At 44.6% G+C, this 21,836-nt stretch overlaps 1 protein-coding gene and 1 long non-coding RNA gene across 2 annotated transcripts in view; one reads left to right on the plus strand and one right to left on the minus strand.

The window, feature by feature from the left end:
* Window positions 1-729: 729 nt before the first annotated feature.
* On the minus strand, window positions 730-13,096 carry LOC144585997 (uncharacterized). The gene is made up of 2 exons (XR_013540662.1): window positions 8,780-13,096; window positions 730-878 (listed from the first exon to the last, which is right to left on the minus strand). It is a non-coding gene; the product is annotated as an uncharacterized LOC144585997 (long non-coding RNA).
* LOC144585996 (uncharacterized) overlaps window positions 3,537-21,836 on the plus strand; it is a 338,930-nt gene continuing 320,630 nt past the window's right edge. Inside the window, exon 1 of the mRNA XM_078383443.1 lies at window positions 3,537-3,576. The gene's annotated coding sequence lies outside the window, so the exon portion shown is untranslated. The remainder of the gene's footprint in view (window positions 3,577-21,836) is intronic.

Below are 21,836 nucleotides of genomic sequence, written 5' to 3' on the forward strand. Positions count from 1 at the left end.
TTCTATTTTATGAGATTGTAACCTGCCTGGAGTACTGTTGACACTAATGGGAGCAGGAGATACAGATGGAAGGAAGGAAGGAAGGAAGGAAGGAAGGAAGGAAGGAAGGAAGGAAGGAAGGAAGGAAGGAAGGAAGGAAGGAAGGAAGGAAGGAAGGAAGGAAGGAAGGAAGGAAGGAGGGAGGGAGGGAGGGAGGGAGGGAGGGAGGGAGGGAGGGAAGGATGAAAGGAAGAAAAAAAATAAGTGGGTTACCATTCCTTCTTTAGGGGCATGTTGGAATTGTGCAGCTTGTCCAAAGCTACACAGGCTGGCTCTTTTCCTAGGAGGCACAGTGAGGAATCGAACTCCCCTACTCACTGAACTATTCAACCATCTCCCTTGGACTCTAGACAAAACTGTATAAGTTGTACATCATATCATTTCCTGGCAGGGCTATATCTCTTATAACTTTAACCAGGGCATTGAACAGGGGCTGTTTCCTCTCACCACAACATAAAGAGCTGTGCCTATTGACATTCATTGATACCAGTCAGTAGATGTTAAAGGCACAGGAGAACCTATCAAGAGAAGAGATGGGCACTCAATAGAAAGATTCTGTGCCTCAGGCGAATGGGGGTGGAAGAACACCATTTCCAGAGAGACGGCCTCCTTAGTCCATTGCAGAAGAAACAGAACAGTCCACCTTAAAAGGTTACCTGCTTATTATGGCATAAACTCTTGGGGACCCAGTTTGATCACAGGAAGGGGACTGGGCCCAGGGAAGTTTATTCCATAACAAAAGTGTTACTCAGTAGAGCTGTCGCAAGATTCTTTGCAGAAAGCTGTGTGGGGTGGAGCCTCAGCTGAAATGATCCGATCCACTTCTTATACCATCTTGACTGAAAGATACAAAGAAATAGCATTTGGTCACTACTGATGTCATGCCTTAGGTGCAAGAGAAAAGAACTGTATTAGGTGTGTGATACTGGGATTAATCAGATGTCAGATTTCCAAGCACATGGTGGTGGTGTTAAGTTTTTGTTTTGTTTTGTTTTAAATTATTTAACCATTACATCCTTCCAACAGCATGGGTGAGCAACATCTGATCTTCTAGAGTTTTTTTTGGGGGGGGGGTTGGACTGCAGTTACCATTGTGTTTTACCCCTGGCTATGCTGCTTATAGGGGTTCATGTGAGTTGTAGTCCAGCACCGTCCAGATAACCACAAGTCATTCATCCATGTTCAAAAGACACATAGGCTGTCAACTGTATTCACCTTTATTTAGGAGTAAGCCTCCATCCATTCAGTGGGATGTCTTCCTTGATATGCATATAAAATAATGAAAACCTATAACCAGGAGTTACCTTTATGTACTGAACTACAGCACCCATAATCACACATACAGTGAAGTCCCTCACATCAGGAGTGCACCAGGTTGGAAAAGACTGCTGTATAGTTTTGTAGTCTTCACTCGGAGGAGCCCTTACTCCATCATCATAGCACCCATGCTTTCTACAGTGGCTTAGATTACTACTCGCAGGTGTGGGTTGGGTGTGTTTTAAAGGAATATTCAAAAATATTATCACTCTCCTGTGACCTGAACAGCTACAGTTTACTGTATTCTGCCACCTCATTCCCACCATATCTTGTAGCATGTCATTCTGTTTTCTGTTTGCTAGCCTGCTTTCACCACTGTTTGGAGATATTTTGTATTCATATTTTTCTGCTGTTCTGTAATCAAAATAGACAACCACAACTTAATTATTTAATTAATACTCTGACCTTTCACCCAAAACTGAGATTTTAAAGTAACTCACAGGAAGATTAACTTCAATAAAAGTAGAGATAAAAGCCACTGCCACCATCAAATCATGTTACCCAAACACCACGAAGCAAGCTATAAATTGAAAGACAAGTGAATTCATAGCAAGTAGAAAGCACACCAGTGAAGACAGTGCAGAAATCATTCATTAAAAGTCTCTTCCTTAGACACTGATCACTTTGTTCCAAGTGCACATGGGGTAAAAAAAAGGTTTTTGTAAGCAGAAAGATGCCAAGATGGAGACCCATCTGACCTTGGAGCAGTTTCTCTAAAAACTTTGCAAGTGGATAGGATTTTGAATCAACTTCTAAACAAACTCTGCTGCTTAGCATATCTGTAGTTCCACAGAGGGCTTCTCCCTGCTCCACAGAACCTTGTGGTGCTGGTCGTTCTTGCCTGGCTTGCTTGCTGTCTATGCAAGAAAGACAGGGTGTTGGAAGTGAGAAGAGAAGAGGGCAAGCATTTATGTAGGCTAGGCATGGGAGCCAGGTGGAATATTGGGGTGGTTGGGCCAAGGAGGTTGCCCCATGCCTGCCCTGAAGCCGTCTTCTTGTTCAAAGGCTTGTGCCAGAGAGAAGCAGCTGCTCTCCCCCCTACAGACCCTAGAGAGATGCTATTTCCGCACCTTCCCCAAGTGCTTAGCTCTGGCGCTAGGAGCCACTGAGGTAGAAGTACCAAGCACAGCTGATAGAAAAGGAAGCAGAGGGAATGGAAAGGCAACCAACCGGGTCCTCTGGGGGCCAACAAACGGGAAGCAGAAGCCGCTGACTGATGCCAGGCAACAGCTGCTGTCTGTTGCAGCACTGAAGCCCAGAGTCTAGGGGTTTGGTGAGGGCTGGCATGGTGCTACGTGCAAGATTCATAGAGCCAGGCAACTCTGGCATTGGCTTCTGCAGCACACAGAATGCCTCCCATGTTGTCAAAACCATGAAGGCTGAGCACCTTTTTCACCTGATATGGAAACCAGAGGGAGGGATAATGGATGAGTGCATTGTGCAGGCTGTTGCCATGTGTTCTGTGCTTCATGCAAGGAGACAACTTGTGCATGTTCCTTAAGAAGTCTCTCATTGTAGGCACATGCACGCACACACCCCCACACAAAAGATACTCAAAATGTCTTCCTGAGAGACAGTGTATTGTGTAGAGGTGGATTGGAACCCTGAGAGCTCCCTTTCAGCTATGGATGCCATTAGGAGGCCACAATCCAGTTATTTCCTCTCTAGCTCTCTGGGCCTGAACTACTGCACAGGATGGTTGTGAAGATAAAGTCGGAATGAGAAGAGCTGTGTACACTGTCTTGAGCTCATTAGAGGCAAGGTGGGGAAAATGGAACTAAAACAATACATGAATTAATGTGGAAAATCACTGGTGCCCCTCTGCTTCTGTTCTTACCACGCAGGTGAAACTTATTTATTTATTTATTTATTTATTTATTTATTTATTTATTTATTTATTTATTTATTTATTTATTTATTTATTTATTTATTTATACGTACCCCACTTATCTGGTCTAGTCGACCACTCTAGGCGGCTTCCAGTATAGGATAAAACAATAAAACACAAGAACATTACATAATCATTTGATACAGTTATAATAAAATAGAGTGCGAATAAAATAAGAAGGAATAGAAAAGAAATCAGGTATTGACTAGAGGGAAGGCCTGTATTTATAACCATGTTTTAAATTGGGTTTTAAAGATTCTCAGCATAGGGGCCGCACGAATCTCTGAACGGAGGTTGTTCCAGAGGTGAGGAGCCACCGCTGAGAAGGCCCGGTTTCGTGTCTTTTCCTTCCGGGCCTCTCTCAGCGTCAGGTTCCTCAGCCTCTCCTGCTGACTCATGCGGGTGATCTGGGTAGACCTTGGTGGGAGCAGGCGTTCCGCCAAATATCGAGGTCCTAAACTGTTTAGGGCCTTGTAAGTAAGCATTAAGACTTTGAAGTCGACCCGGAAACAAATGAGCAGCCAATGCAATGCAGCCAGAGTTGGAGAAATACGTTGGTATTTTCTCACTCCGGTGAGGAGTCTGGCCGCCATGTTCTGCACCACCTGAAGTTTCCGCATCAGCCTCAAAGGCAGCCCCACATAAAGCGTGTTACAGTGGTCTAATCTTGAGATTACGAGCGCATGCACCAAGGTAGTGAGTGCCCCCGTATTGAGATAGGACCGCAGCCGGGCGATCCGCTAGAGGTGGAAGAAGACAGTGCGGACTACCAATGCCACCTGCGTTTCCATGGTGAGTGTCGGGTCCAGATGTACGCCCAGGCTGCAGACCCCACTCTTCACAGCCAGGGTCACCCCCCCCATGTGAGAGAGTCACCCAGGCCACCAGCCACGGGGCCACCCACCCTCAGAACCTCTGTCTTGTCCAGATTCAGCCTCAGCCCGTTCTCCTGCATCCATTTCAGTACGGCCCCCAAGCAGCGCTGTAGGGACAGGATGGCATCACCTGCAGTTGGTGAAAAGGAGATGTAGAGCTGGGTGTCATCGGCATATTGATGACATGAAGCCCCACACCCCCTGATGACCCCTCCCAGCGGCCTCATATAGATGTTAAACAATGACAATTTATTTATTTATTTATTTGTTCGATTTATATCCCACCCATCTGGTATATTCTACCACAAGGAGTCATTAACATAGGGTCAGAGTGGCCCATGAGGGAACACCATGAAGGGCAGCTTGACTTAACTCCTATCATCATTCATCATCAATATATAGTCTAGAGAAGTTACTCTTTTGGACTGAAACTCCCAGAAACCCTCTTTTGTTGGCCAAGGGATAATGGATGTTTTGGTGCAAAATGTAAGTTTTTCTGGGTTCAGAATGGTTTTTAAACCATTAACCTGACTGTGGGATAGAGACTGGGAAAGTCACTTTTGGACTACAATTCCCAGAATCCACAGCCAAGGAGAATTCTGAGATCTGAAATGTTTCCCAGCTCTGCTGAGTGATTAAGTCAAATCCATTTAACTGAGATTGATAAGGAGTGCCCACTATTATCTGGGGCAGGGAGGACATAAGTCAGGGGCAAGTCTGCTCCATCTTTCAGCATCCAGGCCATTGGTGAAATTACAATGATCCTCTGCCTTAGCTGTTGTTCAGTGGCTGTGGGAGGGTCACAACTTAGCAAAAATGGGGAGAAACTAGGTACTGGAAATAGTATGATTCATGAAGCACCCTCCCCACCACATTCCCAAGGTAGAACATGTCCTTCCAGATGTTGAACTGCATCTGTTCTCTCTTATCTCCACTGGGGATGTTGGCTAGAACTGATGGATAAAGGTGTAGAAGGTCAACGACACCCAGAAGACTAGCTCTGCCCTGTATTGAAGTGCCAAAGTTTGGAAAAGTTCCTTTTTCAAAAAAGGAACTTCTCCCAGCTCTGATTCAATTCCAGAGTTTATTTTCCCTTTCTATTAAACCCTCAGTGGTTCCCACTACTCCTTTCTGCTTAGAGCCCTCTAGTGTCCAAGATACTAACAGACTTTTGGTTCTTTCAGGCTCTTTCCCAAAAAATAGCAACTATGTCAGGGGTCTCAAACATGCGGCCCGGGGACCATTTGCAGCCCGCCGGGTGATAGTTTGTGCCCCCCTCCTTGCCTGCCCCCCCAAAGCACCCACACATCCTCTGCTGTCAAGAGTCAAAAAAGCATCGTCTCACTCACCGGCTCTCTTCCAAGACAGCGCCTCTTGCACCCTCCATCCGGAAATGCAGCCTGCCTGCCAGCCCCCCTGTCTGCCGGCTCGCAGGCTGCAGTTCTTGATGGAGGGTGCAAAAAGGCGCTGTCTTTGGGGAGCGAGGCACGCTGCCAGCCCTTTTCCCCGAGTGCCCGAGCCGGCGCCGCGCGATGCCTGAGAGTGGAATTCACTCCCGTCCCGTCCTCGAAGAGCGCCTCCAAGCCACCAATAGCATCTGCCGCCGCCGTCACCTCTTCCAGGGAAGCGGCTCTCTGGCTCTCTCTCTCGGCACCCCCAGCAGCTGTCTCAACGCCCAGGTGTGCTTTCTCCTCCTCCTCCTCCTATTTGTCCTGCTTCAGCTGCCTCGGAGACTGCCTGGGCTCACCTCGCAAAGTTCGCTCCTCTGTCGTCCTGGGGGTAGCTGCTGCTGCTGAGTGCACCTTTTCTGAGGGGGGCCCTCAGAGGAAGGTTACCATCCTCCATGTGTGTGTTTGTGTGCACACACATGCACACACACACACCTGTGGGGGAGCCCAACCCATTCTGTTTAATTTCTCGTGTACCGATGAGGGCTTTTCTCCTTTGGCAAGGCAATTTTGTGAGTTCTTTTTAAAAAAAATTTATGTCGTGCTCTCCTCCCTCCCAGCTAGGCGGTCACCGGTGCTCCCTCCCTTCTCCGCTTCTTCGTTGTGCTGGTGGTGGTGGTGGTTGTGAAGAAGGAGCCGGAGGGAGTCGTGATCGGCTACAAGGGCTCGTGCGCCCCTCCTCCTCGGAGCCCCAGCCAGGCTAAGGAAACTCCTGGGTGGCTTCCTCAGCCTCTTGCTCCACTTGGCAGAAAATCTGATGCGGCCCAGCCTCACTCAGACTCTGCCTCCAGCAGCCCCCAGGTAAATTGAGTTTGAGACCCCTGAGCTATGAAGTCTTTTCTCACATTGTAGAAGAGTGTCTCTTCCCCTTCAGTCAGTCCTGCTTTCTCCATTACCTAGCTGCCTCCTTCTCTGATAGATTAAGTCTCTACTTGAGGGCCACACTCTTCTTCAATCAAGCAACAGCAGCATTATCAGAGAGTCAGTGTGGTGTAGCAGACAGTGTTGGGCTAGCACTCAGGAGAGCTGGGTTCAAATCCCTGCCTGCCCATGGAGACTCACTTGGGGTGGCAGTGGTACCACTCTTGAACTTCTCTCTTTTTAGACCACATTCCCATTAGATCTACCAAGCATAGCCAGTGACAAGGTTGCAGTCCAGTAACATCTGGAAAGCCGCACTTTGCCTAGAGGTCCATTATCTTGCTTATTTAATAATACAGGTGCTCTACAGAAGTACAGTACAAATATGGCATTACAACACATAGAAAAGATGAAGAAATGAGTTCCATGGTTACTTTCCAAGGCATGCTGCTCTTTGCCATATCTGGCTCTGTTCTGCTTCTTCCCCATGCCAAATCCACTTGCAGATCTTTCTTTCTGCATCAGCTCCCATGTTTCTTATACAGAGTCCATATTTTTTTTCTTTTCACTTTCTTCAAATCAAGAGGACTCAGGCTGCCCCCTAGTGGCAATGAATGTTAAGATTTCCTTTCTCTTTTTTTTAATAGAGTGCCTTTGAGTGGGTATGATTCACACTTGATGTGATTTGAAGATTGGGGAACTTTCTGTAAACAAATACAGACCAGCCACCCAATGCCTGGGAGAGAAAAGATTCCCCACATCTACTCTGGTAACGCTATTACATTCCCCAGCAATGTCACCCATGACACCAGTAGCTTGTTTACTTCTAATGTGATCCTTGCCATCCTTTGCTAGCAGTGGTCCTCTGCATGTTGCCCTTATGGCAAAACAAACGATTCTGGACACATATCTGACATTAGAAATGGCAACACTCAAAGCCAGATCTGGAACACTTCAACCTGCCAAGATACTCTGCAACAGATCTCAAAGTAACCGTTGTGGAGACAAGGAATTACAAGGTAAGGTTTACAAGAGAGACAGCCAAAGTGGACTACATTCTCAGGGTCCAGCGTATGTCAAAAGGATTAAATAAGGATCAAGGCCTCTTAGCATACAATATACATTAATATTCTGGATTTATCTCCAATCTTGAGAGTAACGGTAACTAAAATGTGTTTTTTTTGGTATATGTATGTATGTATGTATGTATGTATGTATGTATGTATGTATGTATGTATGTATGTATGTATGTATGTATGTATGTATGTATGTATGTATGTATGTATGTATGTATGTAGTAAATAAATGATAATAAATACTTCAGCACAACTGTCTAATTACTGGTAACAACATGTTTAATCGGCACTTTGACTGATTGTTACTGGTGGCTCCTGCTATTTTAAAAGCCCATTACCAATGTAATTGTTACTATCTTTCCACCCCTCACTCAGTCTCCACCCGCAAGAACTATGTGTATGCTGTATAAGCCACCTGTTGTAATTGTTACGTCCTATATTTTTTGCAAAAATGGATTATAATCTGCAAAAGCTCATGCTGAAATATGAGTCTTCAAAATGCCACAGCTCTTTTGCTTTTTTATTTTTGGGCTCAAACAAACACTTCAGCTTCACTAAAACCTGGCATTGTGGGAGATCATTGTGAAGGAGCATGCCTTCTCTGAGGGGATGGGAACCTCAAACAACATCTCTGTGTCATCCATCACTTAGGAGAAAACCAAGAGTCTGAAGCACAAACCTTTATTGCCACCTGTTTGCGTATCTTCTCCACCAATAAGAGCTCCACGGGAATGCATTCACAGGGCAATCCACTATAATCCAATGGGCAACACTGTCACAGCTTGAAACATTTCAGCCTTATGTCCTGCGCCAACTGGGGCCACTGTTGGAACCGCCTTTCCCAGTGCCAACAGCAACGTTGATTTGAGGTCAGTCCTCCCAATTGAACTGTCCTTGCTTCAGCACCTATCAGGGATTTTGCAGCTTAACTTTGACTGAGAGGGCGGTCTCCCTCAACTCTTCCAGGCTGAGCTCCTTCAGATAATCCAGAATATAGTTTGCTAGAGGAGGGTTTCATTTTGAAGCCACAAAACTGACATATTCTTCAGACTCTGGCTCATCTTCCCTCCTCTTGGGGGCATCAGCCGAGACCTCTATATTGCTCTCCCCCACCTTCCCTCTGGCTGCCTCCAGCTCTTTCACCAATTTCCTTATGCCCTCCACCTAGTGGGAGCTTCACCACCACCCTCAACTCCCTGTGCTAGAGGGTTCTCCCTCCCACACACAGCCCATGCCTCTTCTACATAGAAATGCTTTAAGGCTAGGAGATCTCACCCTCTAGGTGTTAAGGCGACTCCAAGAATACAGAGCTGTTCCAAGCTTGATTAAACACTGTGGGTGCCATCTGTGGAGGTGGGTCTCAAATGCAGCACATCAGGGTGATGCTGATGCTGAGGACCCTTCCACTCAAGCACTGCACCAGCCCCGGCCCAGGCAGTGTCCTTGCCTACCGCTTTCCTTAGCACTCCATGTCCTTGGCTGCCTTCCAACCTATTTTGTAACCAGCAGCATTGCTGTGCACTTGTCCAAAAGACGGGATTTGTGGAAGGCAGCAGTAAACAAACAGCCAGTCGTGTTCTCTCCTTTAGGGGGTGGAGGGAGAAGATGGAGAAATCCAGACAGTGTCTGACCCTGACAGAAGGCAGTGGCTGCTTCCTGAGGATGATGCAGCCATGCCTTGGAGGCCTGGGGCAGGGGCAGGGTGAGAATAATAAATTGGATGAAGCAAATAGGATGTGAGAAACTATCATAATTGGCAAAGCAAAGATATTGCTGTGCCTGCTTTACAAATTAGGGGGGAAATGGGAATATTTTCTGCATTAGAGGCCATGGTGTGTGCTCTCGGGGAGAGGCAGAAGCAGATGTCTCCATATCCTTTTGGAATCAGTAAGACAGACACATGCAAGAACAGAGCAGTGTGCAGTCCGCAGCCCTCGGTTGCACCCTGTGCAGATCCAAAGTTAGAGAGGACACCCCTCTCCTGCCCGGCTCATTTCCCCCTGTTGTCCAGTTGCAGGACAGCCTGCTGTTCCCCTACTTCCAAAATCACTAGTACTACTGGGGCATGGGGCTTGGGGAAGTTACTTTTTTGGATGGCAACTTCGAGCATCCTACCACCAGGATAGTTCTCTGCTCATGCTGCCCGGATAATTCTGAAAGTGGTAGTCCAAAAAAGTAGCTTTTCCTAGTGCTGTGACAGGAAAAGGGAACTCTCAATGGGGATCAGTGCAGAATGAGAGAGGCTTTCACACACTCCCCCATTGATTCATAGAACTCAGCTTATGGGAAGGCAAGATGTTATCCAGGCAAAGAGGAGTTACTTCCTTGGATGGCATCTCATAGTGCAGGATTCAGAGAAAAACTTCCCCGAAATCAGGATTTTCCCTACCCAACCATATGTGAGAGGAGGTGTGCAATGTGGACTTACATGCCCACCTTCACACTCAGCATGTGCAGTTCCTCATTCTCCAACCCACCCTGGGTGCATCCTCCAGGAAAAAAAAGGATGTGCATTCAATTCATAGATGTGACAAGATGTGTCAGACTGAGTGTTGCTGCCCCAGAGCCACATGAAGCAGCTTTGGGGCGGTCAAGTGAAGGCATCCAGTGCGGCTGCATTAGTTGAGCATTTCCAGTCATACAGAAAAATGTCGGCAATCCCCACCGAAGTTCCAGATAAGCATAGAAAGAGCATCACAGTAGTAGGGTAGAGCACCAGCAATGCTAAGATGAATCAATGGGACCCCAAAGCAGTATTGTGGCGGCCAGAAAAAGCAGGTATGGACTCAGCAATTCCTCTCTACACACAGGCACAGATGTATCAAAGCCCATACATCCAATGGAACATGAGTACCAGTGGAACTTCTGCTGCAGGAACAGGGTCAGCAATGTTTCCTTGGCATCCCTGGCCTCAGGCTGCCTGGCAAGGCTAGCCTTCTCTGCATTGCACCCAGTGCCTTTGGTATCCTTACTTTCTGAAGGCCCGCCTCACATTGATAAAGAAATAAATAAAACAAAGAAATAAATAATGATTCTTTCACATGTAATATTCCTAAATAGATGAGAAGTACTGGGGATGTGCAGAGGGGTTTTTTTTTACAGATATGTAAAAATCGACCCAATCAGTGTATCAAAGCCAATACATACTGTACAAAGCCGATACATGTGCATTTCCTGAGTCACCACAGGGTGGTCTAAAAACACCAGCGGTGTTCAGTAAGCAGTGCACACACATGCACACGCGCGCGCGCACGCACACACACACTAAATCATAAGGTTAAAATTTAAAATGAAAGAAAGGTGCCACCACACTGCATGTGAGAAAAGAGAAAGTAAAAGTAAAGAAGATGCTGAACTGGTGCCAATGGAGAAGGAAAGGGATGACCTTCCTTGCCTTTCTTCCCGTGAAAATCATCACAGTCTGAAAATCATCACAGCCTGCTGCTCAGAAATGTGGTTCTTGTGAGCCCCGGAAGCCATAGCTGCAATCAGAGGATTCTGCAGCACCACTGATTTCAGATGTATTGAAGAGGAGGAAGAGGACGTTGGGGAGGGCAGTAAAGAGAAAGGCTGGAGAGTGTGGGGAAGGGCAGAAATAAAGACACACACACACACCTCCAAATAGATGTTCTTGCTGTTCTGATGGGGGACAAATGGGAGGGCTGAGAAAGAGAATGAGGTCAGAGTCCAAGTGGTGTGAAGAAATTGCTCCCTGCACCATTCTTACAAAGAAGGAATCAAAGTGAACCATGTTCACTGCTTTTTGGAGATCCCTCCCTCCCTCCTTTCCTGGTGACTGCCCAAGAAGCTGCTCTGCTTTGCTAGTGGCTGGGGGGATAGGAGAACGGGCATTGGTAGGAGGAATAAAGCAGAGCCAACTCTGCTGCCACCCTGGCCAGAAGCCCTTCTGTCTTGCCCTTAATCCAAACCCCCCAAACTCTGAAGCTTGGTGCAGTTCCATTATTTGCTATCACCTCACCTTGACATTTGCATTTCCTCATTTCCAATAATAGTTCTATCCCAGAGAATCTGGAAAAGCACCTGTGTTGGCACAGATCCAGACAAGGATTGGGGTCAGAGTGTTTCCAGAAGGGCACATGTTGGGGTGGCCGCTAATCTGTGTGCCCATATTCAGATACAGCCAGACTTGGGGAGCAGAGCACATTCCTGATGAATACAATTAATTACTAGTGTATTTAAGAATGAATAAATACTTATTACAGGAGTGGGGAACCTGTGGCCCTGCAGATGCTGTGGAAGAGCTGGGTGGGGCTCATGGAAGCTTAAGTGTGACAGGAGGGCCACCAGTCCCCTAGCCTTGCTTGAGAGCTGTAGTTCCTAACCTTGGGTAACCCAGACGTTCTTGGACTGCAACTCCCAGAAGCCTTCAGAATAGCACTAGCTATGCTGGCAAAGGTTTCTAGGAGCTGTAGTCCAAGAACACCTGGGTTACCCAAGGTTAAGAACCACTGCTCTAGAGGACTCTGCAACCCTTGACACACTAAAGAAAGACAAAGAACATTGAGAAGATCCCAAGAAACTGGTTACCTACTTAGTAATAAGGTATCCCTTGGCTGTTTCCAAATACAGTAACTATTTGGAATTTATGAAGGATAAATTAGCATGTGGTATCAAGTTAAAGAAAGGACTGATGAATAAGACCATATTAAATGATATATAGGGAGATGTTGCAGATATAAAAAAGGAAAAGGTCAATTACGAGCACAAGAAACATTACAATTTTGGAACATCAAATAATGACAATATCAGAAGCATCCATATTGGTCCTGTTGTTGGAATGCTCTATGTTTGATTTTAGGTAAATGTTGATTGTTATATTTTGTTTTATCTGTTATGTATTAATTTAAAATAATTTAAAAAAAATTAAAAAGAAAGCCGCAGCTGTAAAATGAGCCAGAATCACCTTAAAGGAAAATAAATTGAGCAGTGAAAATCCATTTAATTATGAAGTCTAATTTCCACTCCCCCAAATCTTGTGGCAGCCTCTGTGAACCAAAGCCTTGAAATGAAGCCCCAAATGAGGACTTCTCTTCTCTAATCTCTGCTCAGGAGGCTCCCCCAAATAATACATTGGGGCAGAAATAAGGGGGATATAGAAAGGCCTCCATTGAAGGGTTGGTTCTAAACTCTTTTAGCCAATCTCTCCGAACTGTACCCCATGGCACACCTGCTGCACATTGTAGGAGAGAAGCGGGATGAATCCAAAGTTAAACATATTGCCTGCACAGAATGAAAAGAAAACCCTTCCCGCCTTTACCCGCACTTTCAGCCTTTCCCATCAGCCATTTTGAGGGTAGAAAAGATAATGTCCCGTTTCACGAAAGATCCTTCCTTCCTTCCTTCCTTCCTTCCTTCCTTCCTTCCTTCCTTCCTTCCTTCCTTCCTTCCTTCCTTCCTTCCTTCCTTCCTTCCTTCCTTCCTTCCTTCCTTCCTTCCTTCCTTCCTTCCTTCCTTCCTTCCCTTTGGATCAGGGAGGTTGAAGGTGTTTTCCATGTTTTATTAACTTGCTTTTTACACTTTTACACTTGCTGGTGACGGAACCTTCCTTGGTTCTGCTGTGTACGCTGCTTGTGGGCAGGGATGGAACCACTGCCTATCAAGGAGCAAATTTGCTTGGCGGCAAAAATAGACATTCCAAGCACCCAAAGGAAGGAGGGAGGCTATTCCCTTTTATATTTACATGTAAATATGGATTGTCAGTGCCATATATGGCTTGGGCCCAAGCTACCTAGAAGACCTCATCTCTCTCTATGAGCCTGACCAGGCTTTAAGATCATCAGGGGAGGCCTTTCTCTCAGTCTCTCCACCCTCATAGGTGCTCTTGGTGGGGACACAGGAGAGGGCCTTCTCTGTTGCTGCTCCAAGATTCTGGAACTCCCTCCCACAGGAGGCCAGGCTGGCCCCATCTTTGCTGTCCTTCCGCAAGCAGGCAAAGACCTTTCTCTTTAGGCAGGCTTTTCCTTAATGATTGGTGGTCTGAGAGGGTTTTTTAAATGCTCTGTTGCACTCTGTTGTTTTAAATGTGTTTTAGTAGCGGTTTTATTTAATATTTTTAATTTAATACTTGTTTCTTTTTAAAATATTTGTATATTTACTGTTTTAGCTTTTAATATTGTCTTTTTAATGATGTAAGCCGCCTAGGGTCCTTTTAAGGGAGGAAGGCGGGATACAAATATTCCAAATAAATAAATAAATAAATAAATAAATAAATAAATAAATAAATAAATAAATAAATAAATAAATAAATAAATAAATTTTTACATTTCTTCCCACCTCAGTCTTTTTTTCTCATTATATTCTCCATCTAAAGGTATATTCCCAGGCTAGATGTTTCATGGAACCCCCTCCTCTTCCTAGAGGAGAAACACACAATTGTTATACTTATTCTGATTGTGGATGCAGAGTTCTAAACAATGATGACAGGGCTGCATCTAAATCAGGTTTTTCAGTCAAGTTATTCTTTTTGCACTTATTTTACCCTGAATGATCAGCTGTAACAATCTGTACTTTTCATTTCACACTATGTGACTGAAACATTACACTTTTTGCATTTTGTATGTTTTATGAATACACTGTCTTTTCCTTGGCCTTAGAGCTTCTTCACCAAACTGTCCTTTTTGATCCAATCCTCCAATAAAACCACATTTCAAATTTTTATGTCGTTTTCAGAGTTGCCTGTGTTAAATTCACCAATTCCAAGCAATCAAATAACAACATGCATTTGCAAATTGAATTTTTAAGTTATTCTTGCATAAGACCTTGTTTATCTTTTTTGTAGGTTGCCTTAGTTTTGACTTTTGTTGGATGGCTGTGCTCCCACTGTACTCTGGACCAAATTCTGATGTACTTATGTTTGTCAGCATGTTTTACACTTTCATTTTGGATTTTTTCCTGGCATTTCTTGGGCTGCTCACTTACAGATTACCATGGACATTTATTCATGTTTTGTTTGTGTTCACTACTTATTTTATTTACTGTGCTGAATAATCATTGCAATCTAAATTGTCAGCTTCTAATATTGAATCATCCACACAATCAGATATGCTGATAATTTCTCCACTTACAGTCATACTATCATTTGAATCAGGAAGTGCTTTTCTAAAGCCATTCTCAGAATACAAATTGAAAGCAAGTGAAAGAACATAGGGCCTCCTTGAGCCCCTCTTTGTACCTTAATGTCTTCTGTCGTCTGATCTTTGATTCACAGTACAGCTTTATGCTGCCAGTACATTTACCAAGTATATGGATATTTCTGCAGTCAAGATCTTTGTTTGCGAACAGCTCCAAGTGCTTGTCATGGTGGACCTTGTCAGAGGCTTTTTCAGAGACAGGCAAGAAAGCATGCTTATCAAACATGCATGCCACAGCATCTTTCCAAATATTTGGAGACAGAATAGTGCTTCTCTGCTACCAAATCCTCCTCTGAATTCAAGTGGCATGCTTCCTTGCCTTCCTTAGACGTCTAGTAGGTAAATTCTGCAACATATTGGCTGGAATTCTATTGATATCCACATAAGGTTTGCATAACTTGTTGCAGCTATTTGTGGCTAATTGCTGAGATACCAGGGGCGCATCTCATTCAGGTGCTTAGTCACATGCCCAGCTGAGCAAGGGAGACACACCTTGTTAGCTGTGACAACTTCTGCAAACCTTACACAAAGATCAACAGGATTTTTGTCTACTTTCTCTCCCTGAACCCCATTCCCTCATTTCTTAATTTTTCATTTAATTTGAGGTGAACTGTCATAATATTACTGTCATGGTCTAGGTTTACGTCAGATCTGAATTAAGTTTTCACCAACTCACCATTGTTTCAGCGCCTCTTTTAAGCATGATCGCATTGTAATTCTACAACAGGGCTGTGCTGATGAAATAAAGCCGAGGTGAGAAGCCAATGTAAAAGGGGATACAAATAGCCTCAGCCTTCGAAGTGTAACTTGCCCATTCTGAACATTGCCAGTCAATCTTGTCTGCTCCAGGCTAAACATCCCCAGCTGCCTCCTCTGGTTCCTATTGGTCTTGGCTTTCAGACCCATTTTCAACTTTGTCTCCCTCCTCTGGACACACTCTGGCTGGTCAATGTCCTGCTGAAACTGTCCTGCCTGTGCAGACCTATATTCTGGGAGCAGTCAGACCAAAGATGAATAATGTTCAATGAAATTTTGGAGTGAAAATGGATGGAATGAAGTGTAATGCTAGTCCTGAAGGTGATGGGTGCACATGGGTAATTGTACTGTTTTTGTTTTGTATTCTATAGTGTTTTTTTCTGTAGTAGTAGGTGTATTTTGTATTCTTTTAATTAAAAAAATACAATTATTTCCCTTGATTCAGGCGCTGTACTTCTGTTGACAGTGCCTAAAACTGCATTCACTTTTTTGCACTCAACCACAGTGCACTATATTGACTTTGGGATCTGCTAAGACCCCTAGATTTTTTTTCATATGCATTTCATGCAACCTAGAGTACAAGATGCTGCTATCCATATATTGCAGAAACGGCTGCTCAGAACAGTGATGGCTGCAGGTGGTGCAGGGGCTTTGGGAAGGTGCCTCTTCTTGAGCACAGTTGATGTTGCCAGTTTCCTTGCCCTTAGCCTCTGGCCCCTTCTGCACCATTAACCAGTGGGAGAGAGGTCAAGGCAACAGGGGCTGCTCATCCCACCCACCCCCACCTCCAGTTCTGAAAACTGCTCAACTCATTCCATTCCCTTGGAAGAAAGCAAGCAAAAGTAGCACAGAGAAAGAGTAGCAAGGTCAGGCAAACATGGGGATTGGTGTGGATTAGGTGTGGCAGTTGGCAGATACCTGTTGTCTCTGTCTACCTCCCTCCCTCCCTCCCTCTCTGTCTTTCTCTCTCTCTCTCTGCCTCCTCATTCCACATCAGACAAGTGGTTTGCCTGTGAAATTCTGTACGGTCAACAGGTGGCAGTGCAGACTGATGATTTTTTTTTCCACACTGAAAAGCAGGAGGCTAAATTCTATGGTGATCTCTCTCTAGACCAAGTATGGGTAATTTCGCCGCTTCTCTTCTCCCCTTCCGTGATAACTGAATTGCTCAAATTAACCAGAAATAGCCACAACCAAAAGCTATACACAATAATTGATTATGATGACTAGATTAACTTAGATGAGATTAGATGACTATGCATAGTATCCTACAGCTAGTTCAGTCTAAGAACAGACACATTGAATGAACCACTGACGGGCAAATCAACACTGATGTAAATCTTACTGAATCAATGGGTCCTTTCTAATTGGGATTAGCAAAAGGATACTGGCTTATAAATACTGTAATTGTATTATAAATACAATTAGTAAATTTACATTTTGTAATGTCTGTAAAGACAGGACTAGGTGGTTGACATCTCCAAAAGCCCTTACTACTAGGATAGGGAGTATAGGAGGGCAATACTGCAACCAACCCTGAGGAGAAAGGCAGGTGAGGATACACATGTAAGATGTTTTGCTCCTTAAGGATGAAGAATAAGATGGTGTCTCCTCTCATTCTATACAAAGAGGTTTTCTAGATGAGCAGTTTTTCCACTGGCCAGCAGTGTCCATCACACCTGAACGCACCAAACCCACCTACAGGCTTGGTTGTATGGTGCTAGGATCTCTCCTCCTACATACTGTTGTCCTATGCCAGAGTTTGCCACCTGAGGGAACCACCTCCTTCAGCCTGATGAAAGAAGACCGAGGAAGAGATGGCAGTTGTCATGCGGAGACATTGGCTGTGAAGCAATGGATACACTTGAGGGACAAGCAGAATTCTTTGAGTCAGTAGACAGGCATAGAGGTAAGCAAGCCTGCTGAACCTCAGTTTATATTGTGGAAGAAAAGAGTTTGGTGTATTCTTCAGCACTTTATACTGTCTGATTCCTTCTGGTCTTTATCTAGAAACAAAGGACACTTCCCTTGAATCAGAAAACAGATGACATACTTTGAAATTAAAATGGAGGAATATAATTTTTGCAGGAAGTTTATCTCGACAGTGCCCCGAAAGTGTTTACAACTTGGAGGAGAGCCAGTCATTTGTTGTGGTTGTTTTTTTTGGGGGGGGGAGGGGGAGGGTGTTCTTGTGCAGTGAAATCAGTACAGTCAACAAAATGTCACCTCAGCGTGGCTATGTCTTTAAGATTGCCCAAAGCATATGGATTCAACTAATGCTTCATCCCATAAAAAGCATCTCTGTGTGCAAGAATGAGGAGAAAGGTATGGAGTATGACAAACGGTGAGTTGATGGAGCTGTGGACTGTGCATGAAGAGGAAAGGAAAGGGTGGGAGACAGGTGGACAGCAGGGAGGCCCAGTGGGAGGAAGAAAGACACACACACACACACACACGATCACATGCTGTTATTTCACAGAAGTCCTAGGCCTTTTGGCGTGGAGAGGTCAGGCATGAGGAACAGTCTGGTATGCTACAGCTGGCATCAGTACCAAGGCTGTTACCTTCAGACAGCTGGGTAGGAAATAATTGCCACTTGTTCTGAGATTAAATAATTGGACAGAGCATGGAGGGGATAAAAAGAGGAATCTGTCATTGCAAGGAATATTAAACACTGTGGAGAACAAGGAATGGCAAAGGAAGGGGGTGGAGGGAGTTTTATTAACGGAGCGTCCCCTCACATTGGAGCTGTGTTCAAGGGCTGCTTTGGTCTGGTTCAGAAATGCTGTTCACCAAGTAGGGCTGATCTCTAGGAAGGAGGGCCTGGGACTGGCCCAAGGAATAGCTTTGTGTTGGTGGACACAATCACACAGTAGTTGAGCATCTAGGGAGGAGTGTTTCCCTCCAGTGATGGCTTGTTCTTTGTTGCCTCAGAAGAGCAGGGAAACACAGTGGAATCACAAGATAATCATTAACTCACTGGTGACCATGGTATCAGCCAGCAACAATTTAATGTCCAAGAATTCCTCCCTCTGTCTGCACAGGAGAGGCACCCATCCCAATGTTACAGAAGGGAAATTAAGGCAGATAGACTGATGTCCCAGAGAGCCTAGTATATCAGCTCATTCAGTGACAGCTACAAAATTTTAGGTATCCACTTGCAAACACACACACACACACACACACACACACACACACACACACACACACACACACACACACTGAACATGTATCTTTGTCTGGGGCATACAAGATGTTCCCTCTTCCACCTTTCCCTTTACTCATCATTGTGGCACAAAAGGTCTTTGTTTTGTCTGCTTGTTATCAAGGGAACCTGCCATCTCCTCCTTCAGCAGGACAGCTGTGGGGGGGTGGATCGAAGGGAGTGGGGGACACAGGTGGAGCATCAGCTGAGGCTCAGGGCTGAGAACCAGAAAACAAGTGGGGGCAGCTGAGAACAGAGGAGAGAACAGACAGAGGGAGAGGGCAAGAGCAAGATAAGAAGAGAGAGAAATGCGAAATATGTCAGGGAAAAGGATGGAAGGTGGATGTTAACAAAAGCGGGGGGGGGGGACTGTAGGCTCTGGGAAAAGAGCTCTGGTTTATGAGCAGCCTCCCCCTCCTCTCCCAGCCTCTGGCATCAAAGCCAGAAGGAGAAGTGTACATCGTACATGGACACTGGATCCAGAAAGTACAGGATGTCTCCCCTAAAAAGGGAGACTGACCTACAGCACTCCCTAATTTCTGCCTATGGTTGCCAGTGGTCCAGGATGTCTCTGGATTTGTCAGTGACTGGCAAATCCAGTCCCCCCTCCCAGTCCAAGAACTCACTCAGAACTAGGTCTCAGAACCTGTTTGTAACATTACATCTCAGCTTCAGGAGAGATGGGCTGTTCCTCTAGACGCACTGGTTCTTAACCTTTGTTACTCAGATGGTTTTGGACTCCAACTCCCAGAAGCCTTCACCATCAGCTGTGCTGGCCAGGGTTTCTGGGAGTTGCAGTCCAAGGACAGCTGGGTTACTCGAGGTTGGGCATCACTGCTCTAGAGAATGCTTTAAGCATGTACAAAGTGCCTTTGAATATCTGTCTCTGTATAATTACATTGAGTGCAGGCTCCTGGCCTCCAGTTTGGATAGTGATGTAGCAGAGCCAGGGTTTGTAGGGTCAAAACCCTGGGACTTTCTGAGTAGCAGAACTGTGAGGTCAAACCACCAGCCCCCTCAGGGTCTCCTCTGTGTTTAGCTGCAATAATCACAGTAATTAGAAAAGAAATTAATTATCCCAGGATGAGCATATTCCTGTTCTAATGCAAATCATGTAAGGGAGGTTTGGTCTTAAATAGGCAACTGAGAGGGATTAGCTTTACAGAAGACCTGCTCCTCATTTGTTGATAGGGGCCCATCCAGCAGTCTGAACTCTTAGGGGTGGGGGCTCCCTTCAGGGGCTCTTATGATGAGCATCTGCACTTCCAAATGTATTGAGTTACCACTGGTTAGCACTGAAATGGGGTTAGTGAAATTCATGGCATCTACTGATTGTGGTGGCTAAATACTTCCTCCAGCACCAGAAGCATTATGTCGCTTGTATCCATTGTGGGGAATCTCCTGAGTGGGAAGATACTGTAATGCCCTCAAGTCCTGCTTGAGGGCTCCCCATAGCTGTCTGCCTGGCCACATTGGGGACAGGGTGCTGGACTAGCTAGGCCTTTGAGGGGATCCTGCATGGCTTTCCCTTATGTTTTTAAGCTGAGCTTGAAAAGTTACTTTTGAGGGATTGCAGCGCTCAGAATTCCCCAATCAGAACAGAAGAACATCATACTGGCTAGGAGATCTTGGGACCTACTGTTGAAGAAAGTTATTTTCTCAAGCTCCGTGTCGAAGAACAAGAGATGAATACACAATTCATTCTAAGTAATATTTCATTCCCAGAATCCCCTCCCCTTTTAACTTTTCTGTCCAATGTCTCTTTTATGTGACACTTTTAAGGCTTCAACACTATACTTCATTAATTGGACTTAAGACATGGATGTATAAGTCAACAGTACTCACCTGGAAATTGCCAAAAAAAAACCCCACAAAAACCCACAAACAAATGCAACAATCACAGTTTAATTTGTAGAGTATTTTAATGCCATACCATCATCAGGTTAGAAATAAACATGAGAGCCTAATTCCAGAGGAACAGAAAAATAGACCTCCAAATATAGGAGCCAGGAATTCTTCCCTTCAGGTCTTGCTTCAAAGTTGCTCCTTGAACTACTCAACGTCTGCCACTAGGAGGCAGCTTTGTTCTTTGTCTCTATTTTGTGTATTTTACTGGCTACACATTATGGAAGTTTGTTGGTTTCCTTTTATTAATAAAGCTCATGCACACAGGCTATAATTAACTTGTTGCTTTTTTACAGATGCATCGATACATTCCATGAATAGACACACACATTTCTACAGATACCTGGGAAAGTGCCTACATCTCTGTGAGGTCTAACTTATTCTAGCCTACCATACTGACTGCTCAAGAGTGGAAGAAATCAAGTCTGCAGTTTTGATACTGGAATGTACAGCCAAATATAACTTTCCTGCAACACAACTACAGTGCTAACTGCCCACAGTCAATAGGAAGCAGAACTGGAAGGGAGGCTGGTAGAATGAATGGGCAAAAATGATGAAGATGAACTGGAAATGTCCAAAAGATTAAAGAAGCAGGACTCTTAGATCTATGGTATAGCTTCTTCTGGCAAATGAGGATCAAAATATAAAACAAAGGTAGCATATCATTAGAAGCAGAAGTCCCTTATGCGGCAAATGACATTCGTTTATCCTAGCATGAGGTTTGGTTAACATTGCATTTTGTGAATAAGCATGGTTTTGTTTTGTTATTAGTCATGAGGAGATATTGATTGATTGATTGATTGATTGATTGATTGATTGATTGATTGATTGATTGATTGATTGATTGATTGATTGATTGATTGATTGATTGATTGATTGATTGATTGATTGCATTTCTATGCCGCCTTTCTCCTGGCAACAGGACTGAAGGCAGCTCACAGATCACTAAAAGTGACAGGAATTAAAACAAAACACAAGAAGCATTAAAAATTATAAAACATGGAAATATTAAAATCATCACATAAACCAGATTGAGAATGATAAAAGCACTTCAAAAACATATTTAAAAGAATATAATGGCAGTAAGCCTAGGACAACTAGTTATCTTAAAATTAGATATTAAATATTAAGATCCTGCTGGAACAAAAATGTTTTCAATTGTTGCTGGAAAGAGAGAAGAGAAGGATCTTGCCTAGAGGGAAGCACATTCCATAACCTGGAGGCAGCCACTGAGAATGCCATCCCCTTACAAGTCTGATCGCTCAGACCAGGCATCTTTGAAGGAATTCCTTTCTGGAAGAATAACGTTTAGCAG

The sequence above is a fragment of the Pogona vitticeps genome, chromosome 1 (genome assembly GCF_051106095.1).
Source record: "Pogona vitticeps strain Pit_001003342236 chromosome 1, PviZW2.1, whole genome shotgun sequence".
Classification (NCBI taxonomy): Eukaryota; Metazoa; Chordata; class Lepidosauria; order Squamata; family Agamidae; genus Pogona; species Pogona vitticeps.